We start from the raw sequence: 19,724 nt of genomic DNA on the forward strand, positions 1-19,724 counted from the left end.
CGGAGTGAGTGAGGGGGGAAATGGAGTGAGTGAGGGGGGAAACGGAGTGAGTGAGGGGGAAACGGAGTGAGTGAGGGGGAAGAAAAGGAGCGAGGGAGGGGAGAAAACGGAGTGGGGGGAGAAAACAGAGTGAGTGGGGGGGTCGGAAAATGGAGTGAGTGGAGGAGAAAACAGAGTGGGGGGGAAAATGGAGTGGGTGAGGGGGGAGAAAACGGAGTGGGTGAGGGGGAAGAAACAGAGTGAGTGGGGGGAGGAGAAAACGGAGTGAGGGAGGGGGAGAAAACGGAGTGAGTGAGGGGGAGAAAATGGAGTGAGTGAGTGGGGGGAGAAAACAGAGTGGGTGGGTGGGGGGAGAAAACGGAGTGAGTGAGGGGGGAAACGGAGTGAGTGAGGGGGAAACGGAGTGAGTGGGGGAGAAAATGGAGTGGGGGGGAGAAAACAGAGTGAGGGGGGGGGCGGAAAATGGAGTGAGTGGAGGAGAAAACAGAGTGAGTGAGGGTGAGAAAACAGAGTGGGTGAGGGGGGGAGAAAACGGACTGAGTGAGCGGGAAACGGAGTGAGTGAGGGGGGAAACGGAGTGAGTGAGGGGGGAAATGGACTGAGTGAGGGGGGAAACGGAGTGAGTGAGGGGGAAACGGAGTGAGTGAGGGGGAAGAAAAGGAGCGAGGGAGGGGAGAAAACGGAGTGGGGGGAGAAAACAGAGTGAGTGGGGGGGGGTCGGAAAATGGAGTGAGTGGAGGAGAAAACAGAGTGAGTGAGGGGGAGAAACAGAGTGGGTGGTGGGGGAGAAAACGGACTGAGTGAGGGGGGAAATGGAGTGAGTGAGGGGGGAAACGGAGTGAGTGAGGGGGAAGAAAAGGAGCGAGGGAGGAGGAGAAAACAGAGTGGGGGGGGAAATGGAGTGAGTGAGGGGGGAAACGGAGTGAGTGAGGGGGGAAACTGAGTGAGTGAGGGGGGAAACTGAGTGAGTGAGGGGGGAGAAAACGGAGTGGGGGAGAAAACAGTGAGTGGGGGGGGCTTAAAATGGAGTGAGTGGAGGAGAAAACAGAGTGAGTGAGGGGGAGAAACAGAGTGGGTGATGGGGGAGAAAACGGACTGAGTGAGGGGGGAAATGGAGTGAGTGAGGGGGGAAACGGAGTGAGTGAGGGGGAAGAAAAGGAGCGAGGGAGGAGGAGAAAACAGAGTGGGGGGGAGAAAACGGAGTGAGCGTGTTGGGGCAGAAAACGCAGTGAGTGGAGGAGAAACAGAGTGAGTGAGGGGGGAGAAAACGGAGTAAGTGAGGGGGGGAAATGGAGTGAGTGAGGGGGAGAAAACGGAGTAAGGGGGGAGAAAACAGAGGGAGTGAGGGGGGCGGAAAATGGAGTGAGTGGAGGAGAATACAGAGTGAGTGAGGGTGAGAAAACAGAGTGGGTGAGGGGGGGAGAAAACGGACTGAGTGAGCGGGAAACGGAGTGAGTGAGGGGGGAAACGGAGTGAGTGAGGGGGGAAATGGAGTGAGTGAGGGGGGAAACGGAGTGAGTGAGGGGGAAACGGAGTGAGTGAGGGGGAAGAAAAGGAGCGAGGGAGGGGAGAAAACGGAGTGGGGGGAGAAAACGGAGTGAGCGTGGGGGGGCAGAAAACGGAGTGAGTGGAGGAGAAAACAGAGTGAGTGAGGTGGGAGAAAACGGAGTGAGTGAGGGGGGGAGAAAACGGAGTGGGTGAGGGGGGAGTAAATGGAGTGAGTGAGGGGGAAACGGAGTGAGTGAGGGGGGAGAAAACAGAGTGAGGGAGGGGGGAGAAAACAGAGTGAGGGAGGGGGAGAAAACAGAGTGAGGGATGGGGGAGAAAACGGAGTGGGGGGAGAAAACAGCATGGGGGGAGAAAACGGAGTGAGTGGGGGGGGCAGAAAACGGAGTGAGTGGGGGAGGCAGAAAACAGTGAGGGGGGAGAAAACGGAGTGAGTAAGGGGGGAGAAAACGGAGTGAGTGAGGGGGAGAAAACAGAATGAGTGAGGGAGGAGGGGAGAAAACGGAGTGAGTGAGGGGGGAACGGAGTGAGTGAGGTGGAAACGGAGTGAGGGGGGAAATGGAGTGAGTGGGGGGAAACAGAGTGAGTGAGGGGAAAGAAAAGGAGCGAGGGAGGGGGGAGAAAATGAAGTGGGGGGGAGAAAACGGAGTGAGTGTGGGGGGGCAGAAAACGGAGGGAGTGGAGAAAACGGAGGGAGGGGGAGAAAATGGAGTGAGTGAAGGGGAGAAAACGGAGTGAGGGGGGAAACAGAGTGAGTGAGGGGGAGAAAACAGAGTGAGGGAGGGGGAGAAAACGGAGTGAGTGAGGGGGGGAGAAAACGGAGTGAGTGAGGGGGAAACAGAGTGAGTGAGGTGGAAACGGAGTGAGTGAGGGGGGAAATGGAGTGAGTGAGGGGGGAAACGGAGTGAGTGAGGGGGAAGAAAATGTGCGAGGGAGGGGGGAGAAAACAGAGTGGGGGGAGAAAACGGAGTGAGGGGAGAAAACGGAGTGGGTGAGGGGGGAGAAAACGGAGTGAGGGGGAGAAAACGGAGTGGGTGAGGGGGGAGAAAACGGAGTGAGGGGGAGAAAACGGAGTGAGGGAGGGGGGAGAAAACGGAGTGGGTGAGGGGGAAGAAACAGAGTGAGTGGGGGGAGGAGAAAACGGAGTGAGGGAGGGGGAGAAAACGGAGTGAGTGAGGGGGAGAAAATGGAGTGAGTGAGTGGGGGGAGAAAACAGAGTGGGTGGGTGGGGGGAGAAAACGGAGTGAGTGAGGGGGAAAACGGAGTGAGTGAGGGGGAAACGGAGTGAGTGGGGGAGAAAATGGAGTGGGTGGAGGAGAAAACAGAGTGAGTGAGGGTGAGAAAACAGAGTGGGTGAGGGGGGGAGAAAACGGACTGAGTGAGCGGGAAACGGAGTGAGTGAGGGGGGAAACGGAGTGAGTGAGGGGGGAAATGGAGTGAGTGAGGGGGGAAACGGAGTGAGTGAGGGGGAAACGGAGTGAGTGAGGGGGAAGAAAAGGAGCGAGGGAGGGGAGAAAACGGAGTGGGGGGAGAAAACAGAGTGAGTGGGGGGGGGTCGGAAAATGGAGTGAGTGGAGGAGAAAACAGAGTGAGTGAGGGGGAGAAACAGAGTGGGTGGTGGGGGAGAAAACGGACTGAGTGAGGGGGGAAATGGAGTGAGTGAGGGGGGAAACGGAGTGAGTGAGGGGGGAGAAAAGGAGCGAGGGAGGAGGAGAAAACAGAGTGGGGGGGGAAACGGAGTGAGTGAGGGGGGAAACGGAGTGAGTGAGGGGGGAAATGGAGTGAGTGAGGGGGGAAACGGAGTGAGTGAGGGGGAAACGGAGTGAGTGAGGGGGAAGAAAAGGAGCGAGGGAGGAGGAGAAAACAGAGTGGGGGGGAGAAAACGGAGTGAGCGTGTTGGGGCAGAAAACGCAGTGAGTGGAGGAGAAACAGAGTGAGTGAGGGGGGAGAAAACGGAGTAAGTGAGGGGGGGAAATGGAGTGAGTGAGGGGGGGAAAACGGAGTAAGGGGGGAGAAAACAGAGGGAGTGAGGGGGAGAAAACGGAATGATTGAGGGAGGAGGGGAGAAAACGGAGTGAGTGAGGGGCGGAGAAAACGGAGTGAGTGATGGGGGAAACAGAGTGAGTGAGGTGGAAACGGAGTGAGTGAGGGGGGAAATGGAGTGAGTGAGGGGGGAGAAAACGGAGTGAGGGGGAGAAAACGGAGGGAGGGGGGAGAAAATTGAGTGAGTGAGGGGGGACAAAACGGAGTGAGTGAGGGGGGACAAAACGGAGTGAGGGGGAGAAAACGGAGTGGGTGAGGGGGGAGAAAACGGAGTGAGGGGGGAGAAAACAGAGTGAGTGAGTGGGGGGAGAAAACAGAGTGAGTGAGGGGGAAACGGAGTGAGTGAGGGGGACACAGAGTGAGTGAGGGGGACACAGAGTGAGTGAGGGGGACACAGAGTGAGTGAGGGGGGAGAAAACGGAGTGGGGGGAGAAAACAGAGTGAGTGGGGGGGGCGGGAAATGGAGTGAGTGGAGGAGAAAACAGAGTGAGTGAAGGGGAGAAAACAGAGTGGGTGAGGGGGGGAGAAAACGGACTGAGTGAGGGGGAAACGGAGTGAGTGAGAGGGGAGAAAACGGAGTGAGTGAGGGGGGAGAAAACAGAGTGAGGGGGAGAAAACGGAGTGGGTGAGGGGGGAGAAAACGGAGTGAGGGGGGAGAAAACGGAGTGAGGGAGGGGGAGAAAATGGAGTGTGGGGAAACGGAGTGAGTGAGGGGGGAGAAAATGGAGTGGGTGAGGGGGGAGAAACGGAGTGAGTGAGGGGGGAGAAAACGGAGGGAGGGAGGGAGAGAAAACGGAGTGAGTGAGGGGGAGAAATGGAGTGAGTGAGTGGGGGGAGAAAACAGAGTGAGTGGGGGGAGAAAACGGAGTGAGTGAGGGGGAAACAGAGTGAGTGAGGTGGAAACGGAGTGAGGGGGGAAATGGAGTGAGTGGGGGGAAACAGAGTGAGTGAGGGGAAAGAAAAGGAGCGAGGGAGGGGGGAGAAAATGAAGTGGGGGGAGAAAACGGAGTGAGTGTGGGGGGGCAGAAAATGGAGTGAGTGGAGAAAACGGAGGGAGGGGGAGAAAATGGAGTGAGTGAAGGGGAGAAAACGGAGTGAGGGGGGAGAAAACAGAGTGAGTGAGTGGGGGGAGAAAACAGAGTGAGTGAGGGGGAAACGGAGTGAGTGAGGGGGACACAGAGTGAGTGAGGGGGACACAGAGTGAGTGAGGGGGACACAGAGTGAGTGAGGGGGGAGAAAACGGAGTGGGGGGAGAAAACAGAGTGAGTGGGGGGGGCGGGAAATGGAGTGAGTGGAGGAGAAAACAGAGTGAGTGAAGGGGAGAAAACAGAGTGGGTGAGGGGGGGAGAAAACGGACTGAGTGAGGGGGAAACGGAGTGAGTGAGAGGGGAGAAAACGGAGTGAGTGAGGGGGGAGAAAACAGAGTGAGGGGGAGAAAACGGAGTGGGTGAGGGGGGAGAAAACGGAGTGAGGGGGGAGAAAACGGAGTGAGGGAGGGGGAGAAAATGGAGTGTGGGGAAACGGAGTGAGTGAGGGGGGAGAAAATGGAGTGGGTGAGGGGGGAGAAACGGAGTGAGTGAGGGGGGAGAAAACGGAGGGAGGGAGGGAGAGAAAACGGAGTGAGTGAGGGGGAGAAATGGAGTGAGTGAGTGGGGGGAGAAAACAGAGTGAGTGGGGGGAGAAAACGGAGTGAGTGAGGGGGAAACAGAGTGAGTGAGGTGGAAACGGAGTGAGGGGGGAAATGGAGTGAGTGGGGGGAAACAGAGTGAGTGAGGGGAAAGAAAAGGAGCGAGGGAGGGGGGAGAAAATGAAGTGGGGGGAGAAAACGGAGTGAGTGTGGGGGGGCAGAAAATGGAGTGAGTGGAGAAAACGGAGGGAGGGGGAGAAAATGGAGTGAGTGAAGGGGAGAAAACGGAGTGAGGGGGGAAACAGAGTGAGTGAGGGGGAGAAAACAGAGTGAGGGAGGGGGAGAAAACGGAGTGAGTGAGGGGGGGACAAAACGGAGTGAGTGAGGGGGAAACAGAGTGAGTGAGGTGGAAACGGAGTGAGTGAGGGGGGAAATGGAGTGAGTGGGGGGGGAAACGGAGTGAGTGAGGGGGAAGAAAATGTGCGAGGGAGGGGGGAGAAAACAGAGTGGGGGGAGAAAACGGAGTGAGGGGAGAAAACGGAGTGGGTGAGGGGGGAGAAAACGGAGTGAGGGGGAGAAAACGGAGTGGGTGAGGGGGGAGAAAACGGAGTGAGGGGGAGAAAACGGAGTGAGGGAGGGGGGAGAAAACAGAGTGAGTGGGGGGAGGAGAAAACGGAGTGAGGGAGGGGGAGAAAACGGAGTGAGTGAGGGGGAGAAAATGGAGTGAGTGAGTGGGGGGAGAAAACAGAGTGGGTGGGTGGGGGGAGAAAACGGAGTGAGTGAGGGGGGAAACGGAGTGAGTGAGGGGGAAACGGAGTGAGTGGGGGAGAAAATGGAGTGAGTGTGGGGGGGCAGAAAACGGAGTGAGTGGAGAAAACGGAGGGAGGGGGAGAAAATGGAGTGAGTGAAGGGGAGAAAACGGAGTGAGGGGGGAAACAGAGTGAGTGAGGGGGAGAAAACAGAGTGAGGGAGGGGGAGAAAACAGAGTGAGTGAGGGGGGAGAAAACGGAGTGAGTGAGGGGGAAACAGAGTGAGTGAGGTGGAAACGGAGTGAGTGAGGGGGGAAATGGAGTGAGTGAGGGGGGAAACGGAGTGAGTGAGGGGGAAGAAAATGTGCGAGGGAGGGGGGAGAAAACAGAGTGGGGGGAGAAAACAGAGTGGGGGGAGAAAACGGAGTGGGTGAGGGGGGAGAAAACGGAGTGAGGGGGAGAAAACGGAGTGGGTGAGGGGGGAGAAAACGGAGTGAGGGGGAGAAAACGGAGTGAGGGAGGGGGGAGAAAACGGAGTGGGTGAGGGGGAAGAAACAGAGTGAGTGGGGGGAGGAGAAAACGGAGTGAGGGAGGGGGAGAAAACGGAGTGAGTGAGGGGGAGAAAATGGAGTGAGTGAGTGGGGGGAGAAAACAGAGTGGGTGGGTGGGGGGAGAAAACGGAGTGAGTGAGGGGGGAAACGGAGTGAGTGAGGGGGAAACGGAGTGAGTGGGGGAGAAAATGGAGTGGGGGGGAGAAAACAGAGTGAGGGGGGGGGGCGGAAAATGGAGTGAGTGGAGGAGAAAACAGAGTGAGTGAGGGTGAGAAAACAGAGTGGGTGAGGGGGGGAGAAAACGGACTGAGTGAGCGGGAAACGGAGTGAGTGAGGGGGGAAACGGAGTGAGTGAGGGGGGAAATGGAGTGAGTGAGGGGGGAAACGGAGTGAGTGAGGGGGAAACGGAGTGAGTGAGGGGGAAGAAAATGTGCGAGGGAGGGGGGAGAAAACAGAGTGGGGGGAGAAAACGGAGTGAGGGGAGAAAACGGAGTGGGTGAGGGGGGAGAAAACGGAGTGAGGGGGAGAAAACGGAGTGGGTGAGGGGGGAGAAAACGGAGTGAGGGGGAGAAAACGGAGTGAGGGAGGGGGGAGAAAACGGAGTGGGTGAGGGGGAAGAAACAGAGTGAGTGGGGGGAGGAGAAAACGGAGTGAGGGAGGGGGAGAAAACGGAGTGAGTGAGGGGGAGAAAATGGAGTGAGTGAGTGGGGGGAGAAAACAGAGTGGGTGGGTGGGGGGAGAAAACGGAGTGAGTGAGGGGGGAAACGGAGTGAGTGAGGGGGAAACGGAGTGAGTGGGGGAGAAAATGGAGTGGGGGGGAGAAAACAGAGTGAGGGGGGGGGCGGAAAATGGAGTGAGTGGAGGAGAAAACAGAGTGAGTGAGGGTGAGAAAACAGAGTGGGTGAGGGGGGGAGAAAACGGACTGAGTGAGCGGGAAACGGAGTGAGTGAGGGGGGAAACGGAGTGAGTGAGGGGGGAAATGGACTGAGTGAGGGGGGAAACGGAGTGAGTGAGGGGGAAACGGAGTGAGTGAGGGGGAAGAAAAGGAGCGAGGGAGGGGAGAAAACGGAGTGGGGGGAGAAAACAGAGTGAGTGGGGGGGGTCGGAAAATGGAGTGAGTGGAGGAGAAAACAGAGTGAGTGAGGGGGAGAAACAGAGTGGGTGGTGGGGGAGAAAACGGACTGAGTGAGGGGGGAAATGGAGTGAGTGAGGGGGGAAACGGAGTGAGTGAGGGGGAAGAAAAGGAGCGAGGGAGGAGGAGAAAACAGAGTGGGGGGGAAAATGGAGTGAGTGAGGGGGGAAACGGAGTGAGTGAGGGGGGAAACTGAGTGAGTGAGGGGGGAAACTGAGTGAGTGAGGGGGGAGAAAACGGAGTGGGGGAGAAAACAGTGAGTGGGGGGGGCTTAAAATGGAGTGAGTGGAGGAGAAAACAGAGTGAGTGAGGGGGAGAAACAGAGTGGGTGATGGGGGAGAAAACGGACTGAGTGAGGGGGGAAATGGAGTGAGTGAGGGGGGAAACGGAGTGAGTGAGGGGGGAAACGGAGTGAGTGAGGGGGAAACGGAGTGAGTGAGGGGGAAGAAAAGGAGCGAGGGAGGGGAGAAAACGGAGTGGGGGGAGAAAACGGAGTGAGCGTGGGGGGGCAGAAAACGGAGTGAGTGGAGGAGAAAATGGAGTGGGGGGGAGAAAACAGAGTGAGGGGAGGGGCGGAAAATGGAGTGAGTGGAGGAGAAAACAGAGTGAGTGAGGGTGAGAAAACAGAGTGGGTGAGGGGGGGAGAAAACGGACTGAGTGAGCGGGAAACGGAGTGAGTGAGGGGGGAAACGGAGTGAGTGAGGGGGGAAATGGAGTGAGTGAGGGGGGAAACGGAGTGAGTGAGGGGGAAACGGAGTGAGTGAGGGGGAAGAAAAGGAGCGAGGGAGGGGAGAAAACGGAGTGGGGGGAGAAAACGGAGTGAGCGTGGGGGGGCAGAAAACGGAGTGAGTGGAGGAGAAAACAGAGTGAGTGAGGTGGGAGAAAACGGAGTGAGTGAGGGGGGGAGAAAACGGAGTGGGTGAGGGGGGAGAAAACGGAGTAAGTGAGGGGGGGAAATGGAGTGAGTGAGGGGGAGAAAACGGAGTGAGTAAGGGGGGAGAAAACAGAGGGAGTGAGGGGGAGAAAACGGAATGATTGAGGGAGGAGGGGAGAAAACGGAGTGAGTGAGGGGCAGAGAAAACGGAGTGAGTGAGGGGGGAAACAGAGTGAGTGAGGTGGAAACGGAGTGAGTGAGGGGGGAAATGGAGTGAGTGAGGGGGGAGAAAACGGAGTGAGGGGGAGAAAACGGAGTGGGTGAGGGGGAAAAAAGGTGCGAGGGAGGGGGGAGAAAACAGAGTGGGGGGAGAAAACGGAGTGAGTGGGGGGGACAGAAACCGGAGTGAATGGAGAAAACGGAGGGAGGGGGGAGAAAATTGAGTGAGTGAGGGGGGACAAAACGGAGTGAGTGAGGGGGGAGAAAACGGAGTGAGGGGGGAAAACGGAGTGGGTGAGGGGGGAGAAAACGGAGTGAGGGGGGAGAAAACAGAGTGAGTGAGTGGGGGGAGAAAACAGAGTGAGTGAGGGGGGAAACGGAGTGAGTGAGGGGGAAACGGAGTGAGTGAGGGGGGAGAAAACGGAGTGGGGGGAGAAAACAGAGTGAGTGGGGGGGCGGGAAATGGAGTGAGTGGAGGAGAAAACAGAGTGAGTGAAGGGGAGAAAACAGAGTGGGTGAGGGGGGGAGAAAACGGACTGAGTGAGGGGGAAACGGAGTGAGTGAGAGGGGAGAAAACGGAGTGAGTGAGGGGGGAGAAAACAGAGTGAGGGGGGAGAAAACGGAGTGGGTGAGGGGGGAGAAAACGGAGTGAGGGGGGAGAAAACGGAGTGAGGGAGGGGGAGAAAACGGAGTGTGGGGAAATGGAGTGAGTGAGGGGGAGAAAACGGAGTGAGTAAGGGGGGAGAAAACAGAGGGAGTGAGGGGGAGAAAACGGAATGATTGAGGGAGGAGGGGAGAAAACGGAGTGAGTGAGGGGCAGAGAAAACGGAGTGAGTGAGGGGGGAAACAGAGTGAGTGAGGTGGAAACGGAGTGAGTGAGGGGGGAAATGGAGTGAGTGAGGGGGGAGAAAACGGAGTGAGGGGGAGAAAACGGAGTGGGTGAGGGGGAAAAAAGGTGCGAGGGAGGGGGGAGAAAACAGAGTGGGGGGAGAAAACGGAGTGAGTGGGGGGGACAGAAACCGGAGTGAATGGAGAAAACGGAGGGAGGGGGGAGAAAATTGAGTGAGTGAGGGGGGACAAAACGGAGTGAGTGAGGGGGGAGAAAACGGAGTGAGGGGGAGAAAACGGAGTGGGTGAGGGGGGAGAAAACGGAGTGAGGGGGGAGAAAACAGAGTGAGTGAGTGGGGGGAGAAAACAGAGTGAGTGAGGGGGGAAACGGAGTGAGTGAGGGGGAAACGGAGTGAGTGAGGGGGGAGAAAACGGAGTGGGGGGAGAAAACAGAGTGAGTGGGGGGGGCGGGAAATGGAGTGAGTGGAGGAGAAAACAGAGTGAGTGAAGGGGAGAAAACAGAGTGGGTGAGGGGGGGAGAAAACGGACTGAGTGAGGGGGAAACGGAGTGAGTGAGAGGGGAGAAAACGGAGTGAGTGAGGGGGGAGAAAACAGAGTGAGGGGGGAGAAAACAGAGTGGGTGAGGGGGGAGAAAACGGAGTGAGGGGGGAGAAAACGGAGTGAGGGAGGGGAGAAAACGGAGTGTGGGGAAACGGAGTGAGTGAGGGGGGAGAAAATGGAGTGGGTGAGGGGGGAGAAACGGAGTGAGTGAGGGGGGAGAAAATGGAGGGAGGGAGGGAGAGAAAACGGAGTGAGGGAGGGGGAGAAATGGAGTGAGTGAGTGGGGGGAGAAAACAGAGTGAGTGGGGGGAGAAAACGGAGTGAGTGAGGGGGAAACAGAGTGAGTGAGGGGGAAACGGAGTGAGTGAGAGGGGAGAAAACGGAGTGGGGGGGAGAAAACAGAGTGGGGGGGCGGAAAATGGAGTGAGTGGAGGAGAAAACAGAGTGAGTGAGGGGGAGAAAACAGAGTTGGTGAGGGGGGGAGAAAACAGACTGAGTGAGGGGGAAACGGAGTGAGTGAGGGGGAAATGGAGTGAGTGAGGGGGAAGAAAAGGAGCGAGGGAGGGGAGAAAATGGAGTGGGGGGAGAAAACGGAGTGAGTGTGGAGGGGGAAGAAAACAGAGTGAGTGGAGGAGAAAACAGAGTGAGTGAAGTGGGAGAAAACGGAGTGAGTGAGGGGGGGAGAAAACGGAGTGGGTGAGGGGGAGAAAACGGTGTGAGTGAGGGGGGAACGGAGTGAGTGAGGGGGGAGAAAACGGAGTGAGGGTGGGGGGAGAAAACAGAGTGGGTGAGGGGGAGAAAACAGAGTGAGTGAGGGGGGAAACGGAGTGAGGGAGGGGGGAGAAAACAGAGTGAGGGATGGGGGAGAAAACGGAGTGAGGGGGGATAAAACAGAGTGGGGGGAGAAAACAGCATGGGGGGAGAAAACGGAGTGAGTGGGGGGGGCAGAAAACGGAGTGAGTGGGGGAAGGCAAAAAACGGAGTGAGTGGGGGGGCAGAAAACAGTGAGGGGGAGAAAACGGAGTGAGTAAGGGGGGAGAAAACGGAGTGAGTGAGGGGGAGAAAACAGAATGAGTGAGGGAGGAGGGGAGAAAACGGAGTGAGTGAGGGGGGAAACGGAGTGAGTGAGGTGGAAACGGAGTGAGGGGGAAATGGAGTGAGTGGGAGGAAACGGAGTGAGTGAGGGGAAAGAAAAGAAGCGAGGGAGGCGGGAGAAAATGAAGTGGGGGGGGAGAAAACGGAGTGAGTGTGGGGGGGGCAGAAAACGGAGTGAGTGGAGAAAACGGAGGGAGGGGGGAGAAAATGGAGTGAGTGAAGGGGAGAAAACGGAGTGAGGGGGGAAACGGAGTGAGTGAGGGGGAGAAAACGGAGTGAGGGAGGGGGAGAAAACGGAGTGAGTAAGGGGGGAGAAAACAGAGGGAGTGAGGGGGAGAAAACGGAATGATTGAGGGAGGAGGGGAGAAAACGGAGTGAGTGAGGGGGGGAGAAAACGGAGTGAGTGAGGGGGGAAACAGAGTGAGTGAGGTGGAAACAGAGTGAGTGAGGGGGGAAATGGAGTGAGTGAGGGGGGTAACGGAGTGAGTGAGGGGGAAGAAAAGGTGCGAGGGAGGGGGGAGAAAACGGAGTGAATGGAGAAAACGGAGGGAGGGGGGAGAAAATTGAGTGAGCGAGGGGGAGAAAACGGAGTGAGTGAGGGGGGAGAAAACGGAGTGAGGGGGAGAAAACAGAGTGGGTGAGGGGGAGAAAACGGAGTGAGGGGGAGAAAACGGAGTGAGGGAGGGGGAGAAAATGGAGTGTGGGGAAACGGAGTGAGTGAGGGGGAGAAAACGGAGTGGGTGAGGGGGAAGAAACGGAGTGAGTGAGGGGGGAGAAAACAGAGTGAGGGAGGGGGGAGAAAACGGAGTGAGGGAGGGTGAGAAAATGGAGTGAGTGAGTGGGAAGAGAAAACAGAGTGAGTGAGTGGGGGAGAAAACGGAGTGAGGGAGGGGGGAACGGAGTGAGGGAGGGGGGAACGGAGTGAGTGAGGGGGAAACGGAGTGAGTGGGGGGAGAAAACGGAGTGAGGGGGCGGAAAATGGAGTGAGTGGAGGAGAAAACAGAGTGAGTGAGGGGGAGAAAACAGAGTGGGTGAGGGGGGGAGAAAACGGACTGAGTGAGAGGGGAAACGGAGTGAGTGAGGGGGGAAACGGAGTGAGTGAGGGGGAAGAAAAGGAGCGAGGGAGGGGAGAAAACAGAGTGGGGGAGAAAACGGAGTGAGCGTGGGGGGGCAGAAAACGGAGTGAGTGGAGGAGAAAACAGAGTGAGTGAGGGGGGAAAAAACGGAGTGGGTGAGGGGGGAGAAAACGGAGTGAGTGAGGGGGGAAACGGAGTGAGTGAGGGGGGAGAAAACGGAGTGAGGGAGGGGGGAGAAAACGGAGTGAGGGGGATAAAACGGAGTGGGGGGAGAAAACAGCATGGGGGGAGAAAACGGAGTGAGTGGGGGGGGGGCAGAAAACGGAGTGAGTGGGGGGAGGCAGAAAACGGAGTGAGTGGGGGAGGCAGAAAACAGAGTGAGGGGGGGCAGAAAACAGTAAGGGGGGAGAAAACGGAGTGAGTAAGTGGGGAGAAAACAGAATGAGTGAGTGAGGGAGGAGGGGAGAAAATGGAGTGAGTGAGGGGGAAACAGAGTGAGTGAGTGGAAATGGAGTGAGTGGGGGGAAACGGAGTGAGTGAGGGGGAAGAAAAGGAGTGAGGGAGGGGGGAGAAAATGGAGTGGGGGGAGGAAAACAGAGTGAGTGTGGGGGGGCAGAAAACGGAGTGAGTGGAGAAAACGGAGGGAGGGGGAGAAAATGGAGTGAGTGAGGGGTAGAAAACGGAGTGATGGGGAGAAAATTGAGTGGGTGAGGGGGGGAGAAAACTGAGTGAGGGGGGAGAAAACGGAGTGAGTGAGGGGGAGAAAACGGAGTGAGGGAGGGGGAAAAACGGAGTGGGTGAGGGGGGAGAAAACAGAGTGAGTGAGGGGGGGAGAAAATGAAGTGGGTGAGGGGGGAGAAAACGGAGTGAGTGAGGGGAGAAAACGGAGTGAGTGAGGGGGGGAGAAAACGGAGTGAGGGGGGAGAAAACAGAGTGGGGGGGAGAAAACGGTGTGGGGGGAGAAAATGGAGTGAGTGGGGGGGCAGAAAACGGGAGTGAGTGAGGGGGTGATAACAGAGTGAGTGAGGGGGGGAGAAAACAGAGTGAGTGGGGGGGGGGCAGAAAACGGAGTGAGTGAGGGGGAGAACACAGAGTGACTGAGGGGGGAGAAAAACAGAGTGAGTGAGGGGGGGGAGAAAACGGAGTGAGTAAGGGGGGAGAAAATGGAGTGAGTAAGGGGGGAGAAATGGAGTGAGTAAGGGGGGAGAAAACAGAGTGAGTGAGGGGGGAGAAAACAGAATGAGTGAGGGAGGGGGAGAATATGTTCACCCGAAAGTGTTGCCAGGCCAACGTTGAGTGTCCAAATCAATGACATCATCAATGACATCATTGGACATGGCGCCAAAAACACGGTACATCAACAAATTCATGGTTGTATTAAATGCCAATGTGGCTAGGCTCTCTTTGCGATTTATATGTTTACTTATTTGTATAGATTATGTATGTATGTATGTATACTGTAAATAGTAATGGTTTATGTGTTTATATTTGCTGAAAGCCCTATTAGCCATCTAGTGCAGGGTGAGCAAACTTTTTATGCCGACCCCCCCTTTTCATCCATGAAATTTCTCGCCCCCACCCCCCCTGCCTGATGTAATCAAAATCACATGGGGAAAAAAAAAACCTTTATTAAACAGTATACAATGTAAATACAAATATGTCAATGGGTCAGGTTTGTTTGGGATGTGGGTGTTGGAGTAGATGACCCAGGGAGGGTGATTAGGCCCCCCACATGGAATGGTGGTAGGGGTTAACCCCTTGCTTGTCATAGCATTTAGTAAAGCAATGCCATGCAATGCCTTCCTAACCTCTTAGGTAGACAATTGTCGTAGTAGTGTTTGGAAGATATTAACCCCTTTTGTGCCTGTTTCTTTAGCCCTCTTTATTTCTGTCCCACCTTTAACTTTCTGATAAGGCTTTTCTCTCTTACTGCCCTCTGCTTCTACTGATGCATACAGTACTCTTCTATCCAGGGCAAGGGTATTTGGTTCCCTAGGCGAATCTCCAGGGGGGGCAAACGGACTGAGAGGGGGGGGGGCAAACGGACTGAGAGGGGGGGGGCAAACGGACTGAGGGGGGGGCAAATTGACTGGGGGGGGGGCAAATTGACTGAGGTGGGGCAAACAGACTGAGAGGGGGACAAACAGACTGAGAGGGTGGGGCAAACGGACTGAGAGGGGCGGCAAACGGACTGAGAGGGGGGGGCAAACGGTCTGAGAGGGGGGGGGCAAACGGACTTAGGGGGGGGCAAACGGACTGAGAGGGGGGGCAAACGGACTGAGGGGGGGCAAATTGACTGAGGGGGGGGCAAACGGACTGAGAGGGGGCAAACGGACTGAGAGGGGGGGCAAACTGACTGAGAGGGGGGGAAAACTGACTGAGGGGGCAAACGGACTGAGGGGGGGAACAAACGGACTGAGGGGGGGAACAAACGGACAGAGGGGGGCAAACGGACTGAGAGGGGGGCAAACGGACTGAGAGGGGGGCAAACGGACTGAGAGGGGGGCAAACGGACTGAGAGGGGGGAAAACGGACTGAGAGGGGGGCAAACGGACAGAGGGGAGCATACGGGCAGAGGGGGGCAAACGGACTGAGAGGGGGGGCAAACGGACTGAGGGGGGCAAACGGACTGAGGGGGGCAAACGGACTGAGGGGGGGCAAACGGACTGAGGAGGGGCAAACGGTCTGAGAGGGGGGCAAATGGACTGAGGGGGGGCAAATGGACTGAGAGGGGGGCAAACAGACAGGGGGGGGGGCAAACAGACTTAGAGGGGTCAAACGGACTGAGAGGGGGGGCAAACGGACTGAGAGGGGGGGAAAACAGACTGAGAGGGGGGGCAAATGGACTGAGGTTGGGGGCAAACGGACTGAGGGGGCAAACGGACAGAGGGAGGCAAACGGACTGAGGGGTGGGGCAAACGGACAGAGGGGGGCAAACGGACTGAGAAGGGGCAAACGGTCTGAGAGGGGGGCAAATGGACTGAGAGGGGGCAAACGGACTGAGAGGGGCAAACGGACTGAGAGGGGGGCAAACAGACTGAGAGGGGGGGGCAAATGGACTGAGGGGGGGGGCAAACAGAGTGCTGCTGTATGGTGATGGGGAGGAAACAGAGTGGTGTGGGGAGAAGAGAGAGAAAGAGAGGGGGGGAGAAGAGAGAGAGGGGGGAGGGAGAAGGGGGAGGGAGAGGGGGAGGGAGAGGGGGAGAAGGGAGGAGAGAGAGGGGGGGAGAAGGGAGAGAGAGGGGGGGGAGAAGGGAGAGAGAGGGGGGGAGAAGGGAGAGGGGGTGAAGGGGTGAGAGAAAGGGGAGATAAAGCAAGGAGGGAGAAGGGGAGAGAGAAAGGGGAGATAAAGCAAGGGGGGAGAGAGGGGGACGGGAGAGAGAGCGCGGGGGGCAGGGTAGAGAGAGCGCAGGGGGGACAGGGGAGAGTGCAGGGGGGGTGGGAGAGAGAGAGCGCAGGGGGGAGAGAGAGAGCAATGGGGGGGGAGAGAGAGGGGGAGAGAGAGAGAGCAATGGGGGGAGAGAGATGAGGGGAGGGGAGAGAGAGAGAGAGATACACAGAAACACAGACAGCCTCTATACAGCCAATGACACACACCCTCCCGTAATAGCCACGCCCCCGTTCCTGCTCTAAAAATGTTGCCGGACATTGATCCCTCATGCTTGGAGGGCTGGTGACATCACCGCTCTCCAAGCATGAGCGAGCTCAGCGGCAGCGGGGCCGCAGCCTGAGGCCTGGGACATAGTCATTTTATCAGTGCCGAGACGCGCTGAGGCTCAGGGAAAGCGGTGCTTTCCCTGGCCTTACACAGCGCGCCGTCCGTGGGCGTGTCGGGGGCAGGTCTGGGGGCGGACCAGTGACGTCACGGAGCTGGTTCGCCCTCATTGGGCGAACCACTCACGTGACCGGCCCTGCGCTCCGGCGAGCGCCAAATTTGAAAACTTCTTGAGACACACGCTTCCCCAAGCGTGCGGAAGCGTGCGTGAGCCCCTGCTAAAGCCGCTCTCATTGCTCAGCCTTGCTCACACTACTTTGTCCCAGGCCTAAGAAACACAGCAGCCAATCTGGTCCTCAGATTCTAAGCGCCAAAACAGCAGCGGTAAAACCAAAGATGCTCTGTGAGAGATGTCAGTGAGCCGGCTTTCAAAATTTCAAGGCGAGAATTTTTCTAAGTCCAACTTTGCGGGACCAAGTTCTCAGAATACGTCGTAGCGGTCGCAGCTGGAACTGCATGCCGAAAAGAGTACCAGGACGTTTACTCGCTCCAGGTCAAGGGATTTCAGCACCTCCAGAGTGGAAAGAGCGGTGGGTCAGGAACTGCATGCCGATTTCAGTTCCAGGACTTTTTGGCTTAGTCCCGGTCATCAGAAAGACTTTGTAAAGACTTGTTTTCTGTGCTATTTCAACTAGGAAAGGTTAGTTTTGTAGCCCAGACCCCCAGTAAGTGTGTTTTCTCCTGTAGATTGTAATTCATTGTGTGAATGTCTGTTTCTAAGGAATAAATCGCAATTTGTTTTACTTCTTGGTTTTGCTCAGTGATATGATCCCGGTATAAAGGTGTAAATGCCTGGTCTCCTGTGACATGCACACACAAGGACAGAACACACACATACACAAGGACAGAGCAGAACACACAGTGAGACACACACACACGCACCAGGACAGAACACATACACACACACAAGGACAGAGCAGAACACACAGTGAGACACACACCAGGACAGAACACACAGTGAGACACACACACACTAGGACAGAACACACACACACAAGGACAGAAAAACACTAGGACAGAACACACACATAAGGACAGAGCAGAACACACAATGAGACACACACACCTTTCCCCATTCTCTCTATCCCCCTCCTCTCACCATCCCATATTCTCTCACCCTTCCCCTCATTCTCTCTCCCCTCCCCCAGTCTTTCTCCCTTCTCCCCCCATTATCTGTCTCTCATCCCCATTCTCCCTCTCCCTTCCCACCCCCATTCTCTCCTTTTCCTCCCCCTTCCCATCCATTATCTTTCTTCCCTCCCCCATTATCTTCCCACCCCCATTCTCTCCCTTCCCTCCCCCATTCTCTCCCCATCCACTCCCTTCCCTCCCCCATTCTCTCCCTTCCTTCCCCCCATTCTCTCCCTCATTGTCTCCCTTCCTCCGCTCCCCCATTCTCTCTCACTCCCCTCCTCCATTCTCTCAACCCCCATTCCCTCCTTCATTCTCCACCCGCCATTCTCTCTCCCCCACAATCCTCCACTGACCTGCAGACACACAGCCACTGACCTGCACAGACAGACTTACACAGACACTCACACAGACAGACCAGCACAGACACACAGCTACTGATGTGTAGACACAGCCACTGACCTGTGCAGAGACTCACACAGCCACTGACCTGCACACACAGACCTGCAGACACTCACACAGCCACTGACCTGCACAGACACACAGCCACTGGCCTGCACAGACACGCACAGCCACTGACCTGCACAGACACACACAGCCACTGGCCTGCAGAAACGCACCGCCACTGACCTGCACAGACACACACAGCCACTGGCCTGCAGAAACGCACCGCCACTGACCTGCACAGATACGCACACAGCCACTGACCTGCACAGGCACGCACACAGCCACTGACCTGCACAGACACGCACACAGCCACTGACCTGCACCGACACGCACACAGCCACTGACCTGCACAGACACGCACACAGCCACTGACCTGCACAGACACGCACAGAGGGAGATCTGCCTATTACACGGTATGTTGTGCTGGTTACCTGCTGGCTCACAGGATGCGGGGTCTCTGCTGGTGGTGATAGGGAAGACAGGACAGACTTTCAGGGTGATGGTTAGTTCTTTTCTCTGTGGTTCAGCACCTCCATCCCCTGCAGGCTCCAGAAGATACTGGATGCAATCCCTGCAGGAGAACCCACTACTAATACCCCCCGATTGATTGCAGTCTCAGGCCAGCATATATAAAACTGGAACACTTTATTCTTCACACAATTGGTTAACAGCATACATGGTACACTGCCCTTCCATCCTCAGGATGGAACCTGGAATCAACCCAGGAGGCTTGAGGCCTCAAGGGTCTATCCTCTGCTCATCCCCCGATTATCCTCTGCTCATCCCCCGATAGGATGAGGGGAACCTGCCCCACTCCCCAAAGGGACGGGAAGGAAGGTGGTCAGAGCCCTGACTCCACACTCCCTGGATATATATCATAATATTATATGTAAACAGAACAAAAGCATAATTCCTCTGTACATTATGCAAATAAATAAACTAAGAATAGCTTTTAAACCACCCCACAGTTAATAAGCATACCGATAATCCCTCCGGTCCCTTCTCCCATCCCCCACATCACATACCTTCTTACCTGGTACCTAGGAGACGTCTGCCTCTGATGCTTTCTCTAAAAGGATAGCAGGTGGCTACTGATGCACCATCAGGCTCTCTAAATACTAAACTGAGAAGAAAGGGGTGGGATTTCCTAGATCTGTGCTTGGAAATGAAACTGAAAGTACCACAGACTTACTGCTGTGGTCATTGAAGTGATGCTGTAATGTCTATGTGGAGTGAGAGGATACATAGGGGGGTTATGCACTAAGCAGTGATAAGTGCTTTTAAGTGAGAATAAAAAGCAAGTATAGCGTGATACTGTCTGCTATGAGATTCACAAAGCAGTGATAAGTGCTTTTAAGAGGGATAAAAAGCCATTATAACACGATACTGCAGTGTTATCACTGCTTTGTGAATCTCACACCAGGCAGTATCACGCTATAAAGGCATGTATCTCACTTAAAAGCACTTATCACTGCTTTGTGCATAGCACCGGAAAACCCACTTATCACTGCTTAGTGCATAACCACAAAAGATGCAGTCTGGGAGTGAAGCCAATCTACAGGTGCTGTCCCGGTTTTCTATCCCGCTGGTGAGCGACGACTGCACATGCGCGAAGAGCGCTTGCCGACCTGGCATGTGTGATCGGCACTTGCTGGCTGCTCGTACGCATGCAAGATCGGCACTTGCTGGCTGCTCATGCGCATGTGCGACCAGCAAGCTCCGATTGTGCGTTGGCAATGACGCGACCGGCAAATGTGCCGTTCGTCCATGCACAGTCGGCAAATGCGATCGCGCATGTGCATGAGCAGCTGACAAGTGCCGATCGTGTATGCACGTTTGGTAAGCGCTCTTCGTGCATGCGCGGTCGGCAAGCTCTCTTCGCGCATGCTCAGTCGGTGGCTGCCGACTGCACATACGTGACATTTGGCCCGGTTTTTGCTGGGACAAATATGGTCACCCTAGCGTGGTGACGTGTTTTCTGACCAAAACAAGTCACGTGGGACCTTAGCCTTGTTCTATAGTAGGTGCGAACGGGCGTGCACGGGATGCACACTTTTTGTGTGTATGCTGTGAGCGACAGTCTTGGAAGGTACTGTGTGTGTGTGTATAT

General features: G+C 56.3%; 1 protein-coding gene across 1 annotated transcript in view; it reads right to left on the reverse strand.

The window, feature by feature from the left end:
* LOC142491317 (interferon-induced GTP-binding protein Mx1-like) overlaps positions 1-18,722 on the reverse strand; it is a 69,798-nt gene extending 51,076 nt beyond the window's left edge. The window contains 2 exon segments of the mRNA XM_075593706.1: positions 17,988-18,074; positions 18,648-18,722. The gene's annotated coding sequence lies outside the window, so the exon portion shown is untranslated.
* Between the last annotated feature and the right edge of the window lie 1,002 nt (positions 18,723-19,724).

This window comes from Ascaphus truei, chromosome 3 (assembly GCF_040206685.1).
Source record: "Ascaphus truei isolate aAscTru1 chromosome 3, aAscTru1.hap1, whole genome shotgun sequence".
In the NCBI taxonomy this organism is placed as follows: domain Eukaryota; kingdom Metazoa; phylum Chordata; class Amphibia; order Anura; family Ascaphidae; genus Ascaphus; species Ascaphus truei.